The 16,601-nt window shown below is 33.3% G+C and overlaps 2 protein-coding genes and 1 long non-coding RNA gene across 9 annotated transcripts in view; 2 read left to right on the top strand and 1 right to left on the bottom strand.

Annotated features, from left to right (window-relative positions):
• LOC127728681 (serine/threonine-protein kinase 11-interacting protein-like) overlaps positions 1-16,601 on the bottom strand; it is a 480,863-nt gene that overhangs the window by 291,666 nt on the left and 172,596 nt on the right. The window lies entirely within an intron of this gene.
• Positions 1-16,601, top strand: part of LOC127728695 (uncharacterized) — a 117,721-nt gene that overhangs the window by 8,964 nt on the left and 92,156 nt on the right. For 3 of the 4 annotated variants that reach the window (XM_052236316.1, XM_052236317.1, XM_052236314.1), the window contains exon 1: positions 14,960-15,267. The gene's annotated coding sequence lies outside the window, so the exon portion shown is untranslated. Of the gene's footprint in view, positions 1-14,959; positions 15,268-16,601 lie in introns of those variants that run through there. The other variant, XM_052236315.1, reaches the window with a different exon arrangement.
• Positions 1-16,601, top strand: part of LOC127728736 (uncharacterized) — a 133,077-nt gene that overhangs the window by 3,786 nt on the left and 112,690 nt on the right. The gene's annotated exons all lie outside the window — the stretch shown is intronic.

A 16,601-nucleotide genomic window follows, 5' to 3' on the forward strand; every position in this document is an offset into this window, starting at 1 on the left:
TATGAGTTAATTGTTTAATATGTCCATTTCTATTACATCTGACTAGAGTCGTTGGTTTCATAATAATATATTTACAAAATGTTCTTTCCTCTTGTGTACATTTTTAAACACTGTATATTGACGTCGGGATTGATTTAATAAATGTAAAAATGTTCTAACCATTTCTAAAAAAAAATATATAAATTAAGACAATAGCAGTTTACCGAAGTTCAGATCTCAAAATCGATTAAGAAGATTAAACAAGGTAACAAAGTAAATGTAAGGAAATCGCACGAACTCCAAAGGGAGCGAGAGCGCATGCGTCTACAGCGTCTCATGTTTTAATATAAACCTGTTACTTTGCTGACGACAATTTGTGAATTTAGGACTTTTCATTTGATTAATAATTGCTTTATGGCCGGACCTGTCAAAAACATGTTACACAAACCGTGATAAATTGGAAAAACCATGTAGAAAAGAATGTTTAAAAAAGAATGAAATTCACATTTGACCTTGAAATAATTTTACTTTTATTTGACTACAAAATTCCTTATTTCAACACTATATAACAGTGATGATTCATACTAACTAAATGCTTTCCATTTGAGGTATATTATAATAGATGGAAATACATAAATATACAAATATATATGTTCATATTTTTCCCTTTAAAGGTATAATGTTTACTTTTGTAAATGGAAACCGTATTAGGTGTCTTCTTTCACCTCATTGTAGGAAGATATTTATAAATGTACTTAAACCTCACCCCTTGTGTATTTCACTTACCCTCTATGTACCGATTGTCAGGTTGTCTGCATATTGATATCAACTGCAAGTCAGAATATGAAGCTTTTTGTCGAGTGAGCGCAACGAACGAGTTCAAAAAGGTATTCATATTGTGGCGAACAGCTGATATTTTACAATATGAATATGATGATAATCTGATAATCGATTCATCGGATTGTATTTGTGTATTTTGCATGATAGAAACAAGTGTTTTTCTTTGTTTCACCAGCAAACCCTTATCAACGTCGGTTCATTAGTATGACGTCGGTGATATGTCCGGGTGAACATTATTTAGACCGGTTTCACGTATTTGACGTCACAAAGCCGTGATGAAAACTTCGAAAAATGATAAAATAGTATTGAATCTAAAAAATAAACCAAATTCTTTTCTGAATCCTAATTTTGTGTAGGATCGCTCTTTGAAAGAGTTTAGACAGTGCAATTTAACTAATATAAATAATGACATATGATCGTTGTAGTTAGAATGTATTCGAGTAACACCCTTTTACCTGCTTATAAATAAACAATAGAGTCTATTCTTCTTCATTGGATGTATAGGCCTTTAGAGTTTCGAATTACTGAATTCGTGTATTATTATCTTACAACTTTCCTACATCAAATAAAGAAACCTTCTAGTAGAGAAAGAAAAGACAATAGATCGTGTCGGTTATGTTTTTATATATCTTTAACACGTTTTTCACGTTTCCTTTCGATTATGAATGATCGTCAACCCTATTTTGGGTACAAATCATGAAATCATACATGTGATATTCAAATATTTAACATTGAATTTTTTACAGTTTAAAGTGATCCTTTAATACAAGAAGTTTATTAGTCATCTACCGTGATAGAAACATCCGAATTTTTCAGGGTGTATGAGAAAATAATACAAATATATACGTATGCACGTCATTTGAAAAAAATATATTAAATAGCTATCCCATTAATTTTCAATCTTTGTCTCCAAATCTTTTAATCCTGAGTGCCCCTGGTTGGTGTTCCCTTATAGTATTATCCAAATAGCTCTTGGTTGATGTTCCCTGGTATCACCCGACCGTTCCTGTTTGGTGGTCCTCGGTGATATCATTTGCCTTGTTTCTTTGGACCTTGATTGCATTACCTACCCCATTCTAACAATAGAAATAAGAAGATGTGGTATGAGTGCCAATGAGACAACTCTTCATCCAAGTCACAATTTGTAAAAGTAGACCACTATAGGTCAAAGTACGGCTTTCAACACGGAGCCTTGGCTCACACCGAACAGCAAGCTGTAAAGGGCCCCGAAAATGACTAGTGTAAAACCATTCAAACAGGAAAACCAACGGTCTTATTGTATAAAAAACGAGAAACGAGAAACACTTATGAACCACATCAACAAACGACAACCACTGAACATCAGGTTCCTGACTTAGGACAGGTGCAAACTAGTATTCTTCATTATTATTAAAATATGCTGTTGCTGGTCATGATTTTTCACGCACATAAACAAAACTCAGAAAATGAAAGAAATTTTCAAAACTGCTTCAGGCAAAGTAAACCTAAGTTGGTTTTGGCTACGCTTTTTATATCTTATCGGGTATATAACTATCAAGAATTTCCCAACAATCCACAAACGCTTAAATCAAAAACAATGTGATGTCCATCTTATCCATTATAAATCGATTATCTGACTTCGCATTGGTTGCAGTAAAATGTACTAGTATTATAATCATTCGTTTTTAGATTGAGCTTAAACATACTATTTGTCTGAGATTGGTCAACATTCTATTCTTTAAATCAGTGATTTTTGTCACCTGTTATTGCTGATTCGTCGTACATAGAGGCGTTTTCTGCTTATATAGTGCCATATAACATAAGTATTGCAGAGGACAATAAAACCGTCGAGCTGTTACTTTAAACTATAAGTAACACTTGAAGATCTTTAATTTGTCGAAAATTAAATCAATTTAAGTCTTAACTTTTTTTCTGTTTATGCATTATTTGACCACCATGATTGAAATCTGCATCAAGGCAATGAACTCAAAAGTAACACATCCTATGGAATAATTTGGGAAGATATATGTTTACACTTGTCATCTTACAAAACTATGTCATCAGAACATACGTATTGAAATAGGAGGATTTCTTAGTCTATTAAAACCAGCATAAACAAGGACACATGTATAGAGTTGCACTAACATTAAGAAGTAAATAAGAACAAAAAATAGTTCTAATCTTTGATCTTCGAATCTGAAACTTTTAAAATGGAAAACGGAAACTTCTGATTTTTGTTCATGAAATTTCAATTTTCATGCAGTTGGGCAAAATATCGATACTATTTAAGATTAAATATATATCGATATTTATCTAATGAATTATTTGATCGGTTGATTGTTGTTTGATTAACGTAGTAGTTACATATATCAACATGTATATATACTTCAATTGTCCTATTTACGTCATCAGCTTCCATAGACCGTATGAAACCTTTGTGTATGACGTCATGTATGAAAGAATGCAGGTTTGCCGATTTTTTGGCCGTCCGCTTCAAATTCATACTTGTTAATTTCAACTCAAAATATTTCATTTGGAAGTTTTAAGAGTTGCAGTTTAAAAGAGAATATCCATACATTATCTCAAGACAAGGATAGAAATGCTCCGTCTTCTATAGATACATTTTATATATTGAGACAATTTATTTTTAGCAATGGATCTAGTTTATCATGATTGTTTTGTCAATCGGGATGGAGGGCATGCAATTTGCATTGAAAATCGACAAAGAGGGCAGGGACAGATCCAGCCATTTTTAAAAGGGGAGGGGGTTCCAACCATAGATAAAGGGGGGTTCTAACCATATGTCCCCATTCAAAAGCATCGATCGTCAAACAAAAAGGGGGGGGGGGGGGGTCCAACACCCGGAACCCTCCCCCTGGATCCGCCACTGGAGGGAATGTTGATAAGAGTTTGAACTTTTGCCTTGCAACAGGTCACTTAATGATCCGTCAAAGTTGTTGAATTGGTTCTTAAGCTTTCGGAGAACTTGGTATTCTCCCAACACTATGTATTGAATTTAACGTCACTATTTCATTCGGTTATGACTGCGTATTTAAACATACCACACAGCCAAACGAACGCCCCGTTAGTATAAGTCCTTGCTGTCGAACGGCACTCAGTATAAGTCCTTATTGTCGGTCGAGCTCAGTATGAGTCCTTGCTGTCGGACGAGCTCAGTATAAGTACTTGCTGTCGGACGAGCTCAGTATCAGTCTTTACTGTCGGACGAGAGAAGATTTGGTTACCACATTTATATATTAAAGTCACCATTGGTGTGTGGATTTGTTTAGTTACCACATTTATATACCAAGTCGTCATTTGGGTGTGGTTTACATTGGTTACCACATTTGTATACTCAAGTCATCATTAGGGTGTTGGTTACTTGTATACTCAAGTCATCATTAGGGTGTTGGTTACTTTGGTTACCACATTTGTATACTCAAGTCATCATTAGGGTGTTGATTACTTGTATACTCAAGTCATCATTAGGGTGTTGATTACTTGTATACTCAAGTCATCATTAGGGTGTTGGTTACTTTGGTTACCACATTTGTATACTCAAGTCATCATTAGGGTGTTGGTTACTTTGTTTACCACATTTGTATACTCAAGTCATCATTAGGGTGTTGATTACTTTGGTTACCACATTTGTATACTCAAGTCATCATTAGGGTGTGGAATACTTTGGTTACCACATTTGTATACTCAGGTCAATATTTGGGTGTGGATTACTTTGGTTACCACATTTGTATACTCAGGTCAATATTTGGGTGTGGATTACTTTGGTTACCACATCTATATATTCAAGTCTTCGTTGGGGTGTGGATTACTTTGGTTACCACATTTGTATACTCAGGTCAATATTTGGGTGTGGATTACTTTGGTTACCACATCTATATATTCAACTCTTCGTTGGGGTGTGGATTACTTTGGTTACCACATTTGTATACTCAAATCATCATTGCGGCATCTTTTGGGTGTGGATTACTTTGGTTACGACATTTGTATACTCAAGTCATCATAAGGAGTTGATTGCTTTCTGTTATTTTATTTTTTCTTTCTGTTTGTCCTATAAGAGTTACTTAAAGTAACCTGATGTATCACTACAACAGGACAAGGAGAGGGTGACCTGACAAGACAGGGATTTCGCTTAATATAAGGTGACCTCTATAGCAGATTTGGTTGAGCCCCAACAAATAAAATTGGCATTTCAATCTCAATGAAAAATCTCACAGTTTAAGACTTGAGCAGTCGTTTTACGATTCTTCGAACACATTTTTTTTAAATCAAAACTTTTTTTTTTATTTGTATAACGCTGCCCCACTCTATTATGCTTCACCAATTTTTTTTCATGTATTTTCTGACCATAGATAAAATACACTGGAATTTCTCTTGCCCTAGAAAGGAAAGTGTTCTTAAGATATTCAAGCAATACATATGCAACCAAATTTATTAAGAATGAAATTTTAAAACGGAATCTTATTTTATTGAAAGAATAAGCGATTAATATATGTCCTGTATGCATAGCTATATCAACTCTTTTTATTTAAAAATAAAACGGTTTAATTAATCCGTCATTTGTACCGTGGCACGAATTAAAGACACGTCGAAACCCTGTATTCTAAATAAAAGTCAGAAGCAAAAATGCAAATGTGTAAGACTTTACGTACACGAAATTCAGTGATAAACACTCAACGTAGCATTTCCCACCAAGTTTGTGGAATTATTAAAAATCTGACGTTCTGTTTACTCGGATGAACCCAAGATCTGATGGCTGGCGAATAAATCAACAAAATGTTCTATCTCCCTGTAGACTACAAGATTGCTTTTTCAAGTCGAGTATCAAACATTTCAGCCACATTTAAGACGTTAACATACTAGTATTTATCATGCAATCAATTGTCTAAATTCGGAGGCCATAGAGGGTCGAATGGGACAAAAAACAAATGTTAAATGTGTTTTGCACTGTCTGAAGATTGGATAATGCATTTAATGAATGCATTTCGATCAGACATGATTGTGTTTAAAACAGACACCCTTCCCCAATACTAGACTGGAGAAGTTTAAGTGACTATAATTCTATACTCATGTGACTCATGCTTGTGTAAACAGTATGCGTTGGTTGCCCTTTTCCTTGAAACTTCACAGCGTAGACCTTTTATGTTCTTTGATTTGTTTTAAATATTACTTATTTACTCACTTTTTCTTAATCATGCCATGACCCCACCAATCCATAACACTTTTTTTACTGATATATATATATTTCTCAAGACAAAACATCTTGATTACAAATAAATGTTACTAAAAATATTTTTATGAAATTTTATTGATAATATTACTATGTATGAAGCGATAAAGAATTCCATTTTGCACTCGATAACGTCAGCGTATTTATACGCAGTAAAGAGTGTTTAAGAAGCACACCCATAAGCTGTCATAGAATTACTACGGACTCCCTCAAGGTCATCCTTGTACAAAAAATGTTACCAGGATACTTTAAGAAAGTTCTATATGTCAAAGACTTTAATGTACAATTCTGATGGAAAATGTGCATCGTGTAAACGAGCCTTCTATATTCTTTCTTTCCCGAATCTCCTAACTGGTGTCAAATATAAACATTTTGTCGAATTCATGTGCTATTACTATTTTCCAGATTTTAATCAGGTTAACTATTAATAATTAAGATTGATACGTCGATCTTTAGCCTTGACATAGATACATAGTTTACAAACCTATAAACAGCAGGTAATCATACATAATATGTATATACAATGTATACATAAAGAGAGAGAGAGAGAGAGAGAGAGAGAGAGAGAGAGATAATTGTGTATACTAACTTTGTTGCTGATTGACATTTGTATACGTGTTTAATTAGATTAAAAGATGACAGCCCAATTAAGTTACTATCATGATTCATCTTACGAGAATAAATGTTTTAAATAATAAATGTCGTTAATGGGTTTAATGTTGTTGTTTAAATCCTAACCCTTGGTGGATAGTTTTTTAATTGATCATAATACCGCATCTCCTTTTTCATTGATAAACTCTTATAGCTCATATCGTTTCTATACGAATTCATTATAATTTATAATTTGGTCAACTGTTCCGAAATACGCAATAAGTGTTGGTTGTAACTCAAAAGACGAACATTAAGATGTTAAACTGTAAAAATTAGTAAAGATTGGAAATAAAGACTTTTAGATAATGACCCAGATGTCATATAGATAAAGAAAAAAATAGCAATAACTCTTTTTTTTATAATACTACAGAAATAATCATACAAAAAAAGGAATTAAATCTACATTTTAATAATTTTCTGCTTGTAAGGATTGAATTTGCACGGGCGTTGCAGCTATATCATTAACTAAATCAACTATGTTCTGTATAACGGATGACAGTCCCGTCCCCTTTTCCCCGAATGTGACCTACTGAATTAGACTTATTGCCGGGTTTGTACTAACATGAGCAACACGACGGGTGCCATATGTGGAGCAGGATCTGCTTACCCTTCCGGATCAACTGAGATCACCCCCTAGTTTTTGGTGGGGTTCGTGTTGCTCAGTCTTTAATTTTCTATGTTGTGTTTTGTGTACTGTTGTTTGTCTGTAGGTCTTTTTCTTTTGTCTTTATGAATTTCGAACGGACTGCTGTCAGATTTTAAACACAGGATATGAATTTAATCAGATTGATTTTTTTTGCCATAAATTTACCTAGAGTGAGAAGTTCGAATCTGTTGAAATGACCATGCAATTGAAGCACCGAAAGACTTTTTACCATAGGTACTGAACATGCATGTCACCACGACAAAAAAAGAAAAAGTAAAGTGGTACAAACATGAGATACAGTACATATTGTCAAAGTCTTATAATACTACTATTGCAAGGTCTATATTTGCTGTTGCTTCTAGGACATCCACATATATAGCTCGTGGTATGTTTCATTTATAGTGTATCAATGTGCAGACTTCATATTCGAGATTAAATGTTTTAATGTAATGAATAAGTTATAACGGTTTAAGTGTAAGAACGAATCAGAACAGAAACTATTTGTATATATCATAATACGTTATCAGTATTTTCCTCTATGGTAGATGCATATTTTGTCTCGGTTCTAAGAAGGAATGATCTTAATATCCGTAAAATAAATATAGACCATCCAAGGATAATTTTTCATTAATGTCTAAATACGACGAATGACCTTTCAAACACAGACAAGGGTTTCGCTATTCACAAACTGAACATATTCTGAAGGATCAATGCCATGATCTAAATTCATTATAAAACCTTAGTTTACTAATTGAAGCATGTTGTAGGCAACCATCTACATTTAAAAGCATATTGTGTATGTTTTCCTGTCGGCCAAAAAACCTTCTTTGACTCATATGTCAAGAATTTGTGGTTTAAACAGTTAAAAGATTAAATGTTTATATGTCAAAGTTGAATTAAACTCTTATCTAATAGTTGATTTTTATGCAGTCTAAATGGTTATTTTTCGCGCGATTTTTGTTGGTATGCATATAAGGAAAAACCAATACTTTCGGAGTTTTGATCTCATACTTCAAATTTTTTTTAGTTTATTGTAAGCAGCTTATAGCTTTGTGTTAAAAACCAAAATTGTCTCCCTTGCGAGTTTCTGTATTCGATATGTATGCTGTGATAGAAACAGGTTTACAGTTTGTGTTTCATATTTTGATTTTAATCACAAAGCGTTGGTGGATTATTTTAATAAAATTCTGGAATTGTACATACGCTTTTATTGAAAAATCAAATATTTATCAGACACTGCTTTAGTTAGCAATATGATAAAATTTTGATGTAAGTTATATATATTATAAGTAGCAAACGTTCTAGTTTTGAGAAAAAGTAACATTCTATTGCTAAAGCTAGTTTGAGTTCATAAAACGAATGTCGTTATGCTATACACACCATTATATGGGTTGTGACCTTTCAATGCACCGACAAACATAGCATGGGGCTTGATGAAGACTAAAATGTACTAGTTTTTCAGATGCAAAACACAAAGTATCAATGGATATGTCGAGGCAAATGTCAATGAGACAGAAACCTAACGACACCAACAATCCGTAAGATATCTAAAAGCCAATACATGATGTTCAATAATAGACAAGTGCATAAAACATTTATAAAGTTCTAAAATTTCCCCTTATATATACAAGTAGTGACAAGAGACTATCAAAGATTTGTCATCAATACCAAACTCCGCCGATAAATTTCAATCATAAGGGAAGAAAAAATAACATACAATCAAATGTATACATATATATTTATTGAGAAACTATCCCTTTACATATATATATATTTATTTGCATGCACACGTATAACAATTGCGGTTTTTATCCAACGCAATCATAGGTTTGAACGTTGTTTTCAATTTAGACTTGTTTATATTTTTTCGTTTGGGCTTGTATTATATTTGCCTTCGGGTTTATTAATCCGTTCATCCTATTTCGACTCTTCAAAATTCAAGAGTCAATCCTAAATTGAGGTAAATTATATAGCCTTCCAAATACCGTTTCGATTCCTAACATCACTGAAGAGACATTAATTGTCGAAATCCGGATATGGTGTACAAATTTTTGCACCTCATGTTTGCGGTATACCATCTTTTCCGCAAGTTTATTGTTTTCTGGTTGGTATTAAATTAATAATTAAGATTCATTTTGTTACATCTGGTGATTCGTTTATTTGCCAATCGCCATAACAGTCAGCAGGGTTTAAGAACATCCGTTGTGTTCGACCTGCTAGTCAAATGCGTTTTGTAAAATATACTTTCTCACTTTTTTGGTCTTTTGGAAAATGTTGTTTGTGCTGTATTTAGACCCCTCTACCAAGAAATTTGTTTTGCATGCACACGTATAAAAATTGCGGTTTTTATCCAACGCAATCATAGGTTTGAACGTTGTTTTCAATTTAGACTTTTTTATATTTATATATATATATATATATATATATAATTTTTGAGAAACTACCCCTTTACATCGGGGGCAAACACCAGCGGGGTACTAGTGTTTGCGTCATACAAACTATACAGTGTACGTAAAAAAATCACATCATTATAAAATTAAAAATGTCATTATAATCGTAAAGTATTTCTTTTAAAATCCAACCTTTGACAATAAACATTTATAAATATGAATAAAGGAAACCGTAAAAGTGCAGTGCGATATCTTGAATTTTTTTAAAAGATGTTCATGTTCAGAAAAAGCACCTTTTAAAAGTTAATAATACCGATAAACACATGTGGAAGTTAAACAATAATAAGCAATAACGATAAAAGAATGCTCGGTCACTGCAAGCAAGCTCAAAGTACTTAACCTGTTGCTATAGAAATAATTTCATCTTACATTTAGTATTGGCGTCTGTGCATTGTACATCAGAAAAATATTCCATGCAGCAACAGTATGGACAATGCAGGAACACAGTATCTATTTGTGATTTTGCTTTTTGTCGACTTAAACGTAAAAGGCTATTTGTATGTGTTTTAAAACTGTGTTTCTTTCTTTATTTAAACATATTTCCCGAAACTCTCAACCAAAAAAATTTATGCGACGCACAGATTTTGAAACCACATAAAAAAACCTAGCCAAGACCTTGTATTTTCTGCCATTTGGATGCGGAAATAAATATCTGAATGACTATTGAAGGCTTTAAGCTTATATATATAATCCATTTAATTGCGTATGATCTTGAATAATTGGATGCATTTTTGAATAACTTTGAACAATGAAATCCGTAGCAAAGGGTTGGGTTTTATTTTTGTGAGTAAATTCTCCTAAAAATCAATCAAACAGTATTATTTCCATACCTGAAGCAATGAAATTTAATAATTACATAGTTATATAAAAAAATGTGCCATTATTGTTTTGAATGTAACAGTAAATTTGATTTTGATTAGAGTTAGATATATCAATATCGTTTTCAAGGCAAGAATAAAAATAGAATCTGGAAATTTTCAACTAGCAATGGATGTAAAAAATCAATTTACTTTAATTTAGCAGGTTATTAAATTCCCACGATGTTTTTAAAAATAACATGACATTGGCACACATTTTCATTCCATTATACCAGATTTTTAATAACATTATTCTAATTTCTATTAGATCCTGCGCTTGGTGCAGTATAAAAAACAAGTGACAAGTAAAATAGAATACAGTAAAAGTTTCCGTCCAGAAATAAATTTAACGATTTATTACAAATTCACATAAGATTACAGTGATTTTAGACGTAAACAATGAAAGGAAACAAGAGGCTTTGTTACTATTTTAGTATTTTCAGTGTCACTAATTTAGATGTACGGTGACTCTGCATATCTCCTATGTGTAAGCCATATCGACAAGACAAAAGTATAAAATCCTAACAGGACTGGAAAAGATTTTACGAACGCTTTCCCGTTAAGTCTAACATTTCATGGGTCGAGTCCAATAGTGCAGTCAAGATTTTACACTTTGCCAAAGCATATTTATTTTTCTTTTATTGTTTTGTCATAAATTCTTTTACTTTTTTTTTCGTTTGAATTGTTTCACATTTTGTTATGGCGGGGTATTTGTGGCTGACAGTGCGGTATGGGTGTTGATTATTTTTGAAGGCCGTATGGTGACCTATGGTAGCTAAAATCCGCTTCTTTTAGACTATGTTGGATATAATTGTCTCATATGCAATCATATCACATCTTATTTGACATAATTGTGTACATGGAAGCATTTACAGTAAGTTCAACGTGTAATTCGTCCATAACAAAAATTACTATACTTTTAATATTTACTTGCGAGAGATTCCTTATTGCCTTCCAAAGTAGGTTTTTACATTTTTACATGCACTTACAAGTATTTTTTTTTAAAATTATACCATCATTTGTATTTTTAATGTGTAAATGCGAAACAATTTATTTAACTGTACATTTTAATAAAATTTCATACAACATTTTCAGTTGAATCTTCGACAAATAACAATACAAAGAAGAAAGTAATTGAAATGGATATTCTTTGAACTCGCATTGTAACTGCACTATATCATACGACCAGTTATAATAAATATGAACTTTACTGGATTTTGCTTAACTGATACAAAAGCTCTTATTTGAAGTTGACCTTAAAGTGAGATCTGTGAATGTTATTTACCAAATTTTTAAAAAGTGGCCTAACTTCTACGTGATTCTTTTTTCAGTAATGCATTGTTTCGATACTATGCAAACATATGCAAATTATTTTTAAAATGAACTATACATGGCTGCTGAAGCACATTGTCAGTAATAAAGGGAACGCAGGGGATCACGTGGCGGGTTGGTTGGGATGAGGAGCCGGGTGGGTGGCTGGGGTCATATCCCAAAAGGTGGATACTCCTGGATAAAATGGTGTTTAGCCGACTTTGTTGGAAGGTGCTATTATTGTGTTCAGAGAGTGGTCATTGAATTGAGAGTAAAAATGCTTTTCATTTCAATAGACGAAGAATTACTTATGTTTTTTTTTTATTGCTAAATGAAAGAAACACTTTGGAAGCAAAATCCTGAATGGATCCTCACGAGATTTTGACGAAGGAATATTTACAGATGAAATAAAATAACGTTTAATATTGTATTTGTAAACAACAATCTTTTTTGACTCAATTACTGAGGAATTCATATTATGATTACTGCAATTTTTTTTAATCCGATACAATCTGTCATTCTATCGGAAATAACGATCTTTTAAGACTAGTTTTATTTTAGCACTAGGACAACATATTGGATCTGAATTTAATTCAGTTGACAGAATATTATAGAATTTTAATTTGGATTTCCCGTTTAAAGATGACGCGCTCTGATGGACGCGTCCTAGTATGCAAGAACTTTGGAATTTATTGAAAATATTTTTTTCGATGACAGTTGCATTTTTAATCATCCATTTTATATCATGCACTGTGTATACAAGGAGTGTACTCATTTACGGTTTTTCAAAATTGAGTTTTGAATATTATGGAATTAAATAAAGTATCCCTTAAGAAAATGTTTTAATCACTTTCTTTTTTCAAAATTTCTTTAAGAGGTTGCGACCTAGTAACCCCGCCACATTCTGTGTGTGCCTGTCCCAAGTCAGGAGCCTGTAATGCAGTGGTTTCTGTATATATTAGATACACCTATGAGGCATTAGCCCGATTGGGTGTATCACCAAGTTATTATTGTCAATGCAGAATGATAGTTTTCCATAATTTAGGAGGGTGTCTTTCAGCGATTTGACCATATGTTATTTAAAAGCATAATAAATGCAGGGTATCCAATTTCATTTAACGACATATTGGTGTAAATCATATTTATGTATAGAAGTGTTATCCTTTATCAGCAAAAAGATTATGTTTTGGCATTAAACTAGAAAAGACAAGATGGTACAGTGATTCATGTTGCCATACAAAAGCAGTGATAATGTATTAATTTGATGACAGAAAAATAGACGCAATTAAGATTTCATTCCAAATCCATATCCATATAAAACATCTTCTGAAAGTGTTACTGCATCTAGAAAAGTTAAGGTAATGACACTATTCCTGTTTTATCAAATCCAACTGCCATTTTAAGAACAAGAGAAAAGATAAAAAAATTATTTATTACTTCTGAGTAAATTAGGTGTAGACAACTCATATGTGAGGGCCTACACCTAATACTTGTTTTTCGTTTGTTGTTTTGCCGTGTTTAATTTGTTCTCGCCCTAATATAAACGCCACATTTGCCACTGGACTATAAGCAAACAGCAATAAATTAATATAATAAATAAGAGTTAACCTATAAACTAGTACCTTAATATATCCTTCACACACACAGGCACTAAGTCTTGTCTCTGAAAGAAAAAAAAACAATTTACCTATATACCTTAATATATCCTTCATATATTAAGGTATATAGATAATTTGTTTTTCAGAGACAAGTGACCATGTGATAATACAAGATTTAACAATGGTTAACATTTTGTATAAAGGGTATTTTTTTTTTACTTCAGAGACATGTGCCGTGGTATCTTATAAAAGGTAAAAGAGTGTCAACTAACAGCTGCTTCAATAAGATAAATGTGAACTTAAGTGTCGAATAAAGATAATATAATCACAAATTCAGCAAAATAACCGAAGTAAATGTTCCGTCTAATTCAGGTTACGAACTCTCTTGGCCGAGAATCAGATCGATATAAAGAGGTGTTTGGTACCTTTCTTTTGTATAGTCACCGTTACCCATCTTTTGTTGTCACTGTCACAATTGTCATATCTATACAAAGCACAAAAATGTCGACATTCACCTCAAAAGCTAACCAAACCTTTAAGCAGACTTATTCAGAAGGGATATAGTTACGATACTGTTGTCAGGTCATTAAAGGTGGCATATTTTGGAATTAATGATGATTCACTCATAGGGTCTTTGCATGGAAATAAAAACATTTATTCTAAAACCAGTTGTTGGCATGATACGGGTTATGTTCTCATATATTTTATGATGTTATGACAATAAACCCCTAACGGAGGGATTGTACTTGATTTTCATATGATGAAGACATAATCATTCAATCAGTTTAATTGAGGTCTGGAGCTGGCACGTCAGTAACTGCTAGTAGTCCTTTGTTACTTTATGTATCATTGTCTTTTTGCTTAGTTTCTTTTGTTACCTACTCTGACATCGGACTCGGACTTCTTTTAAACTGAATTTTACTGTGCGTATTGCTGTGTGTTTGTTTATTCTACATTGGCTAGGGTATAGGGAGAGGGTTGAGATCTCACAAAACATGTTTAACCCCGCCGCATGTTTGCGCCTGTCCCAAGTCTGGAGCCTCTATCCTTTGTTAGTCTTGTGTGTTTTTTAATTTTAATTCATTTATATGTTTTGGAGTTTAGTGTGACGTCCATTTTCATTGAACTAGTACATATTTTTAAGGGGCCAGCTAAAGCCCGCCTCCGGGAGCGGGATTTTCTCGCTGTATTGAAGACCTATTGGTGGCCTTATGCTGTTTTCTGCTCTTTGGTCGAGGTGTTGTCTCTTTGACACATTCCCCATTTCCATTCTCAATCTTAGTATATAAGTTATGTCTCTGCAGTCACCTTCTTTTAAATTACAGCACAAAGAAAAAGTTTAAATAACCAATGTAAATAAAGTGAAAAGACGGTAAAATTTCGGAACATTTAATTTTTTATTTAATCAGTTTACCTAGTATCTATTGTTTGCATGTGTTGTCCCACGAACTGACATGGCGACGCATTTTTATATCAGTTCGTCCTGAATGTGTTGTCCCACGAACTTACATGGCGACGCATTTTTATATAGTTCGTCCTGGAGGTGTTGTCCCACGAACTGACATGGCGACACATTTTTATATCAGTTCGTCCTTTCTGGAATTTCCCCAAAATACATGAAAAGGTCAAACTTTAAAAAAAAAGTTTCCTTATATTCCAGATGGCAGCTATATATTCCAGATGTGCCTATAAAAGAAGAAGAAACAAGGTAATGCATTTTTAATTAACACAAACATGTATGATTTGTTTGAACATAATAACAAACATCCAAATCTTTAAAAATTAATTGCTATTGCATTATCGCCTTCCCGTTCTATAATTCACCGAAGCTTTTCTGTATGCAGTTGCCTTAACCATTCCACCTCTCGTTTGAAATTCGGCAACCACACAGCACAAGTGCGAAGGAGAAAAACCGTAATGAAAGATGCGGTAAACAAACGTGGAAAGAAATATCAATTGGTTATAAATGAAAGTTTTATAATTCACAAAATCTGTGACTAACACAATGCATTTATCTATTGGTCCCAGGCCAACTGTTATCACAAAGTTTTATTAACTTATTGTAACGCATCACGCATGGAAAATATAAAAAAAACATTTAAAAATCGCTATATTATCTCACTTTTTTTTCATGATTCTGTATTGATTGTTTATCTATGTCAAAATCAGTAAGCTTCTTAATAAAAACCCGAAAATTAATTAGCACCAAAATGTATGCTGAACAATCTATAAATGAAATACTTTTTGTCGCTAATACTTTTCTGATCCTTTATAAATAAAAAAAAACGTACATAGAGATGTATTGGTTCAATAATTTCTTTAACATTATAAACACCAGAAACTCGATTCATATGACTTTAAAGCGTTTCCTCCTTGTGTAGGGGCCTTAGTGACCGAGTGGTCTATGTAGTGTATCTACAGCAATCATTAGCGAGTCAACACTAAAGTGTTTCCTCCTTGTGTAGGGGCATAAGGGACCGAGTGGTCTATGTAGTTTATCTACAGCAATCATTAGCGAATCAAGACTAAAGTGTTTCCTCCTTGTGTAAGGGCCTTAGTGACCGAGTGGTCTATGTAGTTTATCTACAGCAATCATTAGCGAGTCAACACTAAAGCTTTTCTCCTTGTGTAGGGGCCTTAGCGACCGAGTGGTCTATGTAGTTTCTCTACAGCAATCATTAGCGAGTCAACACTTAAGCGTTTCCTCCTTGTGTAGGGGCCTTAGGGACCGAGTGGTCTATGTAGTTTATCTACAGCAATCAGTAGCGAGTCAACACTTAAGCGTTTCCTCCTTGTGTAAGGGCCTTAGTGACCGAGTGGTCTATGTAGTGTATCTACAGCAATCATTAGCGAGTCAACACTAAAGTGTTTCCTCCTTGTGTAGGGGTATAAGGGACCGAGTGGTCTATGTAGTTTATCTACAGCAGTCATTAGCGAATCAAGACTAAAGTGTTTCCTCCTTGTGTAAGGGCCTTAGTGACCGAGTGGTCTATGTAGTTTCTCTACAGCAATCATTAGCGAGTCAACACTAAAGCGTTTCCA

Source organism: Mytilus californianus, unplaced genomic scaffold (assembly GCF_021869535.1).
Source record: "Mytilus californianus isolate M0D057914Y unplaced genomic scaffold, xbMytCali1.0.p SCAF_2, whole genome shotgun sequence".
Taxonomy (NCBI): Eukaryota; Metazoa; Mollusca; class Bivalvia; order Mytilida; family Mytilidae; genus Mytilus; species Mytilus californianus.